The 13,493-nt window shown below is 31.3% G+C and overlaps 1 protein-coding gene across 7 annotated transcripts in view; it reads right to left on the bottom strand.

The window, feature by feature from the left end:
- The window catches only part of LOC118182039 (uncharacterized), a 670,352-nt gene that overhangs the window by 587,592 nt on the left and 69,267 nt on the right, over window positions 1-13,493 (bottom strand). For 2 of the 7 annotated variants that reach the window (XM_085822014.1, XM_085822017.1), the window contains exon 1: window positions 8,314-8,449. The exons of the other annotated variants lie outside the window; for them this stretch is intronic. The gene's annotated coding sequence lies outside the window, so the exon portion shown is untranslated. Of the gene's footprint in view, window positions 1-8,313; window positions 8,450-13,493 lie in introns of those variants that run through there. 7 annotated transcript variants of the gene reach the window in all.

The raw sequence follows: 13,493 nt of genomic DNA, 5'->3' as shown, positions 1-13,493 counted from the left end.
TTCTTATAACCATTTGTCTTTCATTTTGCCAGCTGCCTTTTCTGTTAATCAACTTGTCACTATTTAAAACACTAATTTCGAAATTGCTTTCTTATTTTAATATAATTTAACAGAGTTTTGAAAAATCGGGGAATACAACAAATGGGAGGAGGAAGAAATTTTTTACAGCCATACCTGTAAATAAAAATATACTAGCATTTTGCTTTTCTTTGGAGAAACTGAAATATGCTTAGTTTGCACGTACATTTGAAGGTTATTTGAAGGTTTCTTTCGTTCCCATTTTTGTTCTTGTTTAAGTATCTGTTCATAAAGCTTAATTAAATCCTAATTTCATTAGTTTCAGTAATCATGATTTAATGCTTCATTTTCCACCCAAATTCAAGATGTGCGAATAATCAAATGAGCCTAAACTTGGTAAAAATCTCACTACAAATGAATTCGTTAATTTACTGTTCTGTTTTATTGGAAATTTTATTTCGCATAAGAAAAGACTGCGTCCGGTTTGTTTGCTAATTTAGGTATCACATTTTTGCATAGAATATGTCATTCCCTATCTATTTATCAAATTCTCGAAATTTAACATTTTTAAACTTCTTAAGTTAATAGCTATGAAATAAAAGTTCTTTTTAAGTTAAACATAGATAGCTATGAAATGAAAAATAGCAATAAATCTTATAAATAGCAATATTGTGGTTATGATAATCTATTTTAATATGTGTGTTTGTTGATTTAAAACAGAAATATTCCTTGATAGCGGGAGGTGACCAAAAAATACTTCGTGATTGACCAATTATCTGCAATCGATATTTTTAACAATATATGTTATATGTTAAATATATGTTTACAATATATGTTAAAATTCATACTTTATTAATCTTGTAACAATATATGTTACAATTCATACTTCATTAATCTTGTAACAATATATGTTACAATTCATACTTCATTAATCTTGTAACAATATATGTTAAAAGATTCATAAAGTACGAATTTTATTAACAAAAATTCAATTTCTAGTATAATATTATGGATGGGCCTAATTTTCATTTACATACGAGCAACAACATACGGGTCGATTCGAAATTCGATATGGTGTACAGGTAGGCTTGCTGTAATCATAAGCCATGATATATCCTGGATTTTATTCTTGAAAGAAATTCAAATAACTGGAAAGGAAAGATAATTTCTTGCTGAAAATGTCCCGAAATCTTCGTAATTTAACATACTCCAAGCTCGTGGGGAAAATAAAATGCGGCATAGCAAAACGACACTACATGATTGTAAACTTTTTTCAATTTTAGTTTTCTAAATCTTAATTTTTAATAAATATTGTAACAACGAGAACACAAGAGAGTGTCAGACCTAATGCTATCGACGAGTAAGAATCACAAAGGTTGAAATGTTTTATAAAATAGATTTATTTTCAACTCTAGGCTCCGTGCGTAAAAATATAGCAACTTCTAGTTGAAAATTATTAGTATGATTCATGGAATCGATAATCATTGTTGAAATAAACTACATATATGAAAAATCATAAAATTTATATGTATAAGAAACAGAAGTATAATTGGGCAAGTGAATTCTAAGTCGAAAATTGATAAGAATATTTGAGATCCCTTTGGACCATGAAACATGATTTGTACAAGATAGAGTAAGAAAACTTTATCAAATGCTAAAAGAGTGTCAGAATATTCAACATCCAGAATAATTGACGGATATGACTAGTTTTTAAATAAACCATTTTACTGTGTTATGGATCTGCATTATGAAACTATATGGACTTTTATCAGCGTAAAGCCACTATATATGTTACACATTGTAGCAGATTGTGCACGTCATACCCACAAAAGTCTAGCCGTTTGTAGTAGACACAATCTACAAATTAAAAAATGCTTTAAATGAAAATATTAATGTTTTCGTTTGTTAATTTTTAATTTTAAAAAACAATTTTGAAAATGTTACGAAATTTTCTTTTTATATGTTGCCCCTGTACTTGCAGTTATAATTAGTAAACCTTTATATTCGTTATAAAAATAACATAATTTACTCCCGTACGACGATTAGTAAGTTTGACTTCTGTACAACAAAAATTTGTCTAGATAATTTAATTTCAAATTTGAGATATCTGACTTTAATTTTGGCTTGCATTAATAGTCGGTTAAAAATTAATTAGAATAATTTGAAGGTGAATTTTCTCCCATTCTATAGTTTTGTGATTTACTGAGGAACAACATTCTTCACTTTATAACGTATGGTACGTCGGAAAACTTTCACACGAATAATGTATATAAGTTTACAAATGCTAAAATCGTATATAATGTATATAATGCAAACGTTAAAAATATGTAATAAATAATCTCAGACAATTTTATTAATTAAGAATCATTATCTAATAATCAAACGAAAATCATTGAACTAGAAAAAATTTCATTTTTCATTAATGCAAATAATATAAGTTTGCTCTGTCCTAAAACTGAAGTCCGCTACAGTTTCTTTATAGACGAGTTCTATATGATTCTCTGAATGTGATGCAATTTTTGAATAAAAGAAAAGAAGTATTGATTAATCCTTTTCATTTCAGTATGCACAACAATGCGTGTCGTCTATTCTGTTAACACCAGAGACATTTTTTATCGCTGATACTTAATTTTTATTTACGTACAAATGCAAACATTTCGCTTTTCAATTTGTGTACGACACCTGAATAGGATCTCAAATTTTAAGATAAAGTATCTCAATTGATAGTTTTTTCTTCGGAAGTCAAAACGTTTGTAATTATTTTAAAGGGTAAGTATAAACTTTTATTAACTATAACTATAGGATCTGAGATACAGTAAAAATTGTTAAAATTTATCATTTTAACAAAACTGAATTTTTCGATTTATAAATGAGAAAACTTAGTATTTGCATAATTAAAACCTCTTTGTGTTTGAAATTATTATCTACGACCAACAGTTTTCAAAATAAACAAAAACATTTAACATTTATGTGTGTGCTGCGTAATTAATTATTCAATTTTTCGGTATACATACATTTTATTAAAACGCATGAAATTATTATCAATAAAAAATTAACAAGAAAACTGAAAGCACTTAAATGGTTTTATTTCAAAGATACCATTCATAACAGTTTTGAGCATTTAAAGCAAGTGTCGATCTAGTAAAACTTTTAAATAATGTTTGAGCTACATTAAGAATTATTAATCAATAAATGTACCTTACCGGTGATGTATCAAATAACTCAAATTATCATTTAAAAAAAGGCTTTGAAGGAATGAGTTTATATACTTGCAGATAATAAATTAGTAGTTTCTGAATCTGCAGTGCATCATTATTTAGCTAGTAATTAAAAAACTCATTTTTAAAAATAAATTTGAAATATACATCTTGTTTATATGTCCTTGTCATGGAGCCTTTTAAAATAAGAGAAGCATATATTCCAAACACAAACTAAATAAAGACTTTGATTGTAAATTAATTAATTAATATTACTTACAATGTTTTGAGTTTCGAATTTAATTATATGCAAAATGTTTTTCTTCAAAAGTTTTAAATCTTCTTGAAATTTTTAAAAGTTTTGAAATTTAAAAATGCAAGATAGAGTAATTATTACATATATTAATTTTCACAAAACTGATTGGTTTATACATACGACTTCGAGTATTTTTCAGTGAGATTGGTATTAACATTATCATCCAAAAAAATTAGTCTTAATTGTAACATGCATGGTACTTGATAGTGAAACTCTGCTTACCTAAAGCAATTTTGTAAAGGTTGTTTATTTTTCATTATTAAAGAAATCTGCTTATTCCGGACTTTTAGCTGCCTAAACACTAAACGACTTAATTAGCCTTCATCACCTCATGTATAAAGACAAATTGGAACAGTAATATCTTTGGAAAGGTGCCTAAATTATACGTATGTTAGTGAAAGAAGAACATATAATACGTTTTACCTAAAATAGTATGTGAGACATGCTGTCAGTAATAGTATGATACTGATTTCCAACTTATGGTGAAAAACAACGTAAGCATACAAAGCAATACATGTGCAAATAAATATGAAAACATAAAATAAATAAAAGCAAGAAATCAAACAAGAAAGCAACAACCATAATTGCCTTTAATGAAAAAATTATATTAGGGTAGCTTGATTGAGTTCATCTTTGCACGCGTGTGTTAGAAGAAATACCGGTATTCAAGTGAAATTATAATCCAGGTTTTATGAAATAGATTTACACCACAAGGATATGTGGATGAGTAAATTTTTTAACTAAGATATAAATTAACATTTTTTTGATAAAAATACATATAAAGCTTTAAAAAGTTTTAGAAATTTCTCAAACGTTATTTAATAAGATTAAGAAATAGCTAAACCACACTCCCTACAGTTTTCTAAAGGAAAAGAAAATTTACTAATTTAAAAAATAGATTTTATGATAATTTCTAGAAAGACTCTACTTTAAAAAGAAAGACTAGATTATACGTTAGAATTTTCATTTCACATAGAACTTTAGTTAATACATAAGTAGGGAACTGCCTGGATATATAGAGTGCCTTAATACCAAGGTTAAAAATTTGCAAGACGGGTAGTATGTTCACATCTCCAAAGCCTGATACTCTGGAAGTTTCCCTGCGTGTCTCATACTACTCCAGCAGGTACTACGATTTGAGCAATCAATTCTTCAGCATTGTCAGAGGAGATATCTTACGCCCGTGTCTCCATGTGCCTCCAAGAAGAAGTGATCAAGGTAGGATAGGTTCAGCGACTGAGCAGGCAAATGTACAGTACCACTACGTCAGTAGCTACGAACGTTAAGGCTGAAATGGGCGTCGTGCTTCAGAAATAGAAAGGTATCAAAAGTCAGACAAAAGGACAGCTGGTAAGATCCAGTGAGATTATTCATGAGGAGATGAGACATAGACATCTCTTCTACACTAATTTGGGTAGCATGGGGGGGGGGTTCGCCACTGACCATACATGAGCTACATATATGTATGTATATGTAAAGTGAAAATTCCTTTCGTTGTGAAACACGACTCATCGGTGAATAACTCATTAGTAAGGAAAGGGGATCGGTAGCGTTCTATTGCAGAAACCATAGCGCAAAAGCAATCCGAGGTGCATAACCATCTGTGGAAGTGTAAGGACTTGCTGCATATGATATGGATGCATTTTATTATCTCTGACAATCATCCAGACGCTGCAGCGATAAAACTCTGTCTTCATGTACTAAAGCTCGCGTATTCCAATTTAAAATGAGTTGAGCATGCCGTAATGCAGTATCTTTGATATTCGGGGGCCGTGCCGATCGTTCCTGATACATGTCGGCAGTATGAAAGTAATACGTTTTACTAACCTGTGATGCAGATGTGCAAAGATTTTATGTCTGACTTGTGAACCGGATAGCATTCCTCCTATGATCGTTGCGCGGCTCGTTGATTACATCCCCTATCCCATATACTAGATGCATATGGGCTAAATCCCTGTTCGTACAATCTCTCATCCTACTACCTCTGTGCCCATGTTAACATGAAGCTTCCTTGCAAAAACGCTTCCAACGTCATCTAGCACGTCAGGTGAATATTTCTGAATGTGCCCTTGAATGCATTTAAAAACATTATACAAATTTCTCTCGGAAAAAAGCAAGTTTTTAATTTCGTAATTCTGAAGTAGTGCCGCTAACTTATTAATAAAATATATACACTGAAAGATTATCAAACCGTATATTCTAAAATGCTAAACATACATTTCTCAAAAGAATTAATGTAATAAGCAAAGCTTATTTAAAATGCTTATAGCAAAAAACATTATTGTAAGATAGTTACTAAGAGAATTTCATGAAAAAGAATTACATACAATAAATAATCAATAATTTATCTAGATATCCAAAACAGAAAATATGGCATAAAAGAATTTTTATTATATATTCTAACATCACATAAAATGGAAAGAAATAAAAGCAATATATTCATACTCGACCAAACTATTTGAGTAAATAAAGAACTTTTCGAATATTAAGCAAGGAAAACTTTTTCGAAACCAAAATGAAAACGTCAATTATTTTCGGAGTTTTCACAGAAACGCAACCATAAAGCGAAGCACATTCTTAGGAAGAAAGGAAAATAAACGCAAAAGAAAAGAATGTATATTGCAAAACCATAAACAAAAAGAAATGACCAGAGCTCCTTGGCCCAAGCATCGCTGAAAAGGATATAAAAATGGAACCGAAAAAAAGACTAAAATAATAATGCAATTCTAAAAGAAAGAAGTAATCAATATTTTAACCAACAAATAAAATGCTAATAAAATAAACAGAAAGAAAGCAATTTCAAAACAAAGATTAGGAACCGAAAAGTAACAAAATGTCGAGAATTCATGCATAAAATAAAAATAAATAAATACTATCTGATTCATAAAACATTGTAAATACGCATATTTTAAAATAATTAAAATTTGCAAAATTATTTCAATAACCAGCATAGCATCTTTATTTTTACTACTAAATTATGTTTAAACAGGAAATTGCTAGAAATTATGCTACAACTGTAAATACAAAAAGTAATTTTATTTTGAAATTTTGCCTATTAGTAACAGACAAGACGAATATGAATGTAGCATTTTTTAACATTAAATAAAGCTACTTTGTAATATACTAGTGGCAATGTTGATGCTGCTGTATTTTAAGACATATTTTTAGATAAGTTTTTGTCTGGAATTTCTTGACATGTTTTATGAAGAATTTCCCGGACATACCTTTTCAATACTCTAGCTACCATCAATCAGTATTTCCACTATTATTTATTGCTGGTCAAAAAAAAAAAAAAAAAACTTTGGTCCAAAAATTAGAGGCCACTTTTATCTGCTACTGAAGTATCTGTTCATTTATTTAGCAAGTAGGAGTCAAAAACCACGTGTGAATGCAACATAATAAATCACAAATTATGATCATTGCTTAATATTTTCATATGTCTTCATAATGTCTTTAATGGCGCATCAAATTACATCTGTAGTCACACAATCAAATTATCATATGTAGTATATGAATAATATTTTAATTTTTCAAATTCCATTGAAAATATTTGTAACTTTATTCAGATTTTATTACTTCATGCGATTCTCCAGAAAAAAATATCTAAGCACAAAAGCAGTTCTTAATAAATAATATTAGGTACTGTACTTAATGCGTGTAATTTTACTAATCACTTTGAATTTCTTCACCTTTCGTTTTAAAGGAGCGTCATTTGGTACACCAGCTGTTATTTACGTTATAGCATCTGATTAAAAATGATTTATTAGGATTATTTGGTTTTCTTAATATTATTAGTAAAGTCAGATTTTCTCGTACCATTTTTCGCTGTAGTTTTTTTATTGTACTTTTCAAAAAGTCAATTGACTTAAAATTTAGTAAATCTTGTATTTTCTGTTAAAGAGTTACATGATGAAAGGATGAAGTTGGAGCACTTAAAAATTGTATCAACAAGAAGGAAATGTTTGCTATCACTCTTGAGACTTTTCCGAAGTGAAACGTAAAAAGAGAGAGAAGAAGAAATCTACTACCATGTATCTACTTGGGGGGAGGGCAGCATTTTAAGCGGCGTATCAAAGGCGCTTGCTTAACAATGAAGACTGACTGAAGTGGCTGCCATTCCAGTTGCAGCAAAATATCGTTGTTTATGAAAACATCTCAGTAATCTGAACTTTATGCTTAGGATTTATGCTCAGAAGCTAATTGCGAACATAGTTTGAACTATAATTGTGCAGTTAACAATTTTCCCTTGAGGAGTGATTTTAATGAGGACAAAATATGTGATTTTAATACGGGTACAATAAAACATTTTTAGTTCAACAAAATATATGTATCTAAAATTCAAATGCGAACTAAGGCTATTAAAAAACAAATCTATCTAAATTTCTTTTTCATGCTTAAATGGTCAATCTCAAAATCAGGAAAAGCAATTTATAATTAAAAATGTGTTAAAGAGTTGTTCAAATATTCTCAGTTCTAAAAAAGCAATGTTTTGCATTTCCACTCTTACACCTTAAGTGTAAATGTAAAAGCAAGCTTTTACACTACGACTTCGATGAAATAATCTTTATCGCTCAACGAGAGGAAAACCGGTTTTGTGAGGTATTATTCTACGCGCGCTGTAATAGACGGGCCTCTTCTCGGCCACTACTTTACCTTCTTCGCACGTTGGGAGTATATGTGCTATAAAATCTTCAAATTCCAATCTTTCTGTAAAAAAGGATTATGGATTTCACAGCACTATATTGTATATAATCGCAATCTGACAGAACTGACATAGATTACCTGCAATTCCAACAACACAGCTTCATTTCGTGGAAACATAACGTCCATAATTAATTAAGACGTGTGTTCGACTGGTATTGTTATCCATGCGCCATGTGCTGTTGTGTGAAATGCTTCAGATGTAATGCCGAGCAACTTCTTCGTGCTGCAGAAAATAATACAAGTGTTAAAAGAACGAATACTTTGGCGTAATTTTGAAACATATTTTATAGGTCATTATAATTCTTCATGAAGATGGAATAAAATTCGTTAGCGCTGATTTATTTGAAAACTGAAACACCGTTTATAGTGAACCAACTCAAAATGCCAAAACGAAATTAATAGCCCTTTTGGGTGAAAAAAATTAAAATGTTATGAATAACTACATTTTTAATTCAACTGCAAACACATCTATCTAGATAAAATTTTCCGGTAAAGTTTTTGTATTATATTAGTAATGTTACTTGCGAACGAATTCCATCACAGAATAAATTTAAAAAAACAGACAACAACTATGTTTCAAAGAATTTCTGTTAATATAAGTAATACGAGAGCAGGATTTGAAAAGACGAACAAAACTGCGCAAACAACATCTTTTCAAAATATTTGCTAGGACATCTTAGAACGAGACCGAATTCTTGAAGTTAGACAGAAAACTGCTATCAAAAACAGTTCACGGAAGAAAAACTATGCGATAGCCATCGAGAAGCGAGCTTATTCTTTTAGATTGCACTATCTAAGGGGATTCGGTTTATCCAGAAGAGAGTATTACCATATGTCAGGAGAAGATTTACTGCAACCTGTATTTTTACTGGATCGTTTACAGGCGACAGAAAGAAACGCTTTGCTTCAATACGATAAAGCTTTTCCTTGTAACGCATTTGTTACTTGGAAGCATAGGTGCTGCCAACAATAAATGCGAAATTCGTATTCGTCTTATCGTGAGCAAAGTACTTTACTTTTATTTAGGGTGCAGTTACGTGATCTTACGGAAATTCCTTTAAATTGAAAAAAAAAAGTTGGTAAATAAAGTCGAGGTTGTAGTAAGGTGTTTTACACAAATTTAATTTACGTCTGTTTCTGTGCTTATTTTTAGTCAGTTGATTTATTTCAAACAAATTTTGAAATGGTGGTGTATTTAATTAATTTAATTATGGCAAAGCACACGAGGGCTATCTGCCTAAAGGGAGGGATGCCTTTCGTGGAGGACTTTCTAAGGGAAACTGGCTCGTATACACGTTACACATGGGGAAAACCACGAAAACGCCCATGCAGCCAGCCCGTTCGCCGGATTCGAACCTCAGACCGAACTACCAGTGTTCAGCGTCTTTACCGCTCGGCCGCTGGTGGGCCCGAATTTTGAAATGGATCCGGGATGTAAAATTCGCATATATGCGTAAATGATATGGCAATACAATATTTCAATATTTCTTTCTCAAAATTCGAGGTACATTTTTAAAAATTTATACTGAATGAAATTAATATGTATTTTCCTCACATAATCTTGTAAAAATTATTCTGAAATTTTGCTGAAAGTTAAATTTGAGCTGAATTCATCCTATCTTTTTCAGGTTTGCGCCATAATTTTACCTTAGACCTGAAAGTTAAGCAAATGTAACAGAATGTTGAAAGATAAGTAGCAGGTTAATTTAAAAATGCGGCTAACTGCAACATTCGCCACAACGCAGCTGCATTACTAAGTTCTGTACTCTATTATTCTCAAATAGACGTTTCAAAGTCGTATTGATTGTCTCCTCTTTTACAACTGTAACGCGTGTTCTCATCATAGTAAGGGAATTTTAGTAAATTAGCAGACTCGATCATCTTCCGTAGCAGTTGCTATAGTTATGAGGCAAGTCAGAAAGGGAAAATATCATTCAAGTGTCTGTTATAGAGTAACATACTATACTTCTGCTTCATGGGCTGGAGCCCTAATGTAGATAAATGAGGAACTGTGTTGTTTGAAAGATATTTAAGATCTTAGCCGTAGGCTCGACCAGAGGTTTAATTTTCAACAAGAACTTCGTTTATGTTTTTAATATTTGAACTATGACAGGGCAAACAGCTTCACCTTTGAAATAATTTTATAACAGGAAGATATCGTTTCAGTTTATGTTGTGATTTACAGTTGTAATTCATCAGGAGTGGCTTAGTAGATTTTATTGGGATTTTAATTTCCTTTGATTATGTTGGCAGTGAAATAGTTGTTACGAGCGAAAATTCACCACTATGGTAAAATAACTTCAGCCAACTGAGTATCGCAACCAGATTATAAAAGCATAACGTAACTTCGGATATCGCAGCCAATTGAGACTGCAGCCATTTCCCATATGAAAGAATCCTATTAATTGTGTTGTCCTTTTCTGTAAAGCAATAGGTTTCCTTACATGTTTCATTAAATTGTACACAATTTTAGCTTCATTTAAACTTACATCCTCGAATTATTCTAACTTAATTAACCGATTTCTCAAGGCAAGTTGAAAATAACATCATGTACTGCAGATTTTGTATTAAATATCACCATCTATTTATTGTCGTACGGAAGTCAAGCATCTTATAATTTTATTCTTTCATAACGATTCTAAAAAAAACTTTCCCATCTACAGGTATAAGAACCGGGAGATAGCGCTAAAAGTTAGATTTCGTTATTTGCCTTTTTTTTTTTTTTTTAAATTTTACGTAGCCAAAACATGAATATTTCCGTCATTTATAGCAGTTTTGAAATAGGAAGTACATCACTACGACCAATGATTGAGAAAATAAATGCCGGATAATTATTTTGAAGCCGCGTTTGGGAATGGGTGTACATACACACAAAAATTAAGAAATATATTCTTTTGTCACTGCTAATTGCAATAAAAAAGGGAGGTGCACAACTAGATGTTATAAAAGTCTCATATACAAAATTTCAATGTTCTGCGATTGATAGTCTTTATGCTTTCCGTTGAAATATGAAACTCGAAATTGTTCGTGATTACTGCATTTCCTTTACTTCGTATAAGGAAGTAAAAAGTAATTTTTACCCGGAAAAGAGAACAGAAATGCAGATAATTGTAAGTTGGGATATCTGGGCCATATAACTAAATGCATTCGATTACAATACCTATCCAATTTCTGTCTAAATATATAAACGCAGTATGCGAATATAACACTTGAGATTCAAGAGTGTATGTAGATCAATAAATCGATTTTAAAAGTGCGATAAACTCTGTTACTAGTAAATACAGATGGATTTATCCTGAAACATAATGTCACGCAACCTAATAAAAGATTGCTTTGAATATAACGAAAAAAATATCTGCATAAAAAACATAGAATTGACATTATTAATGCTGCTCGAGGAGATGAAAAAAAGGTGTCTTGGAAATGAGCCAAAAATCTGACATTATGTAAAATACATAATGTATCTTGTTCTTCCGTTAGGTCAGTTAAAAGAAACAACTTTCTGCTACTGTTTTGTCGACTGCCATTCGATATTATCAATATTTCTTTCAATGAACACTGAATTTTGTCAACAAAATTAGCTTGAAAAATATCTTTTAAGGTCAAATTTAAAAGCAAAATAAATAAAGAATTGGGAAATAAATGTTTATAAAGAGCTTAGCTTAAAAAATGTCTATTTCGTCACTTTGCTTTAAAATGAAGTTGCAATACTTGATATTACATTTAAAAAACTTCTAAGAATAATCAAAAAGGTGAATGATCACTCAATGATTAAATGGTGACACCAGTGAATATCTCATTATCATTTGTTCATTCTGGGTTCGGTTATGCGGTGATTGATCTGACTGGCGATTTCAGAGTTTCCTCATACAAATTAAATTTTCATTAAGAAGCCCTCAATGATGGTACTTCTTCTAGACAGACTAACGTCGAGTGCATTTTTGCGATAAATAAACTAGAAAAAAAAATTATCCGATGTGTATGGAGAAAATGTCTTGGACAGATTGCCTGTGCCAAAATTGGTTTGCAAAATTTCGATCCGCCATTGTGACCTTGAAGATGCATTACATTCTGGAAGGCCAGCCAAAGCTGATGAAGACACAATAAAGGCATTAATTGATGGAAACCAATCAATAACAATTGGTGAGATCGCTGAGATTAAATATATTATTATCGAATTCGAGCATTCATGATCATTCGAAACCCCTATGTTTAATCTCAAAACTCGACATATGGCTCCACATGTTCTTACGGAAAGAAATTTGCGCCATCATATTGACGTTTGTGATTTGCTTCTCAAACATCAAGAAAGTGATCGATTTTTATAAGCGTATCATCACTGGGGAAACGTTATTTTTCTACAACAATGTTAAATGCAAGAGATCATGGAGCAAAAACGATGAACCGGCTCAAAGCACTTGGAGAGCCGATATTCGTAACAAAATGTGATATTATCCGTTTGGTGGGATTTCAAAGGAATCGTTTGTTTGAGCTTCTACTGGACAACACAACAATCAATTCTGAAGTGCACTGTCATCAGATGGACAAACTTTCTTTCTTTTCTTGAGATGTCATCTCATAGCACCTAACCCAGTGGGCCAGCTGTTCCGTCGATGGTGAAAAGAAAGAAAGTTTGTCCATCTGATGACAGTGCACTTCAGAATTGATTGTTGTGTTGTCCGGTACAAGCTCAAACAATCGATTCCTTTGAAATCCCACCAAACGGATAACATCACATTTTGTTACGAATATCGGCTATCCAAGTGCTTTGAGCCGGTTGAATGATTCGCTTAAACAGAAAAGGCCAGAAAGGTGTAGTGTTCCACCAAGATAATTCTAGACCTCATACAAGTTTGGTAACTCGCCAAAAGCTTTTACGGCTTGAATGGGATTTACATCCTCAGCATATTCTCCAGATATGGCCCCTTCTGATTATTATTTGTTCGGATCACTAAAAAATTTTGTACATGGTAAAACTTTTACTTCAAATGAGGAGGTCAAAAATCACCTGGATCAGTTTTTGCCAGCAAAGAAAAAAAACTTTATGAGAGTGGAATCATGCTATTGCCAGAAAAATGTCAAAAGGTTGTGGACAAGAATGAACAATATATAATTCAATAAAATATTTATTGACTATAAGAAAATTTTCTTTCATTTTGATAAAAAAAAAGAAATTACTTTCCGATTAACCCCATATTATTTCAAATTCCATATGATAAATACTGACGGCTTTGTTGCATAGAAACTCAGCATTCGAG

Source organism: Stegodyphus dumicola, chromosome 8, assembly GCF_044657685.1.
Source record: "Stegodyphus dumicola isolate Sdum_Otavi_A_Nest chromosome 8, ASM4465768v1".
NCBI classification, from domain to species: Eukaryota; Metazoa; Arthropoda; class Arachnida; order Araneae; family Eresidae; genus Stegodyphus; species Stegodyphus dumicola.
Note: the sequence above shows the minus strand (reverse complement) of the source record. Positions and strands in the feature narration are given on the sequence as shown.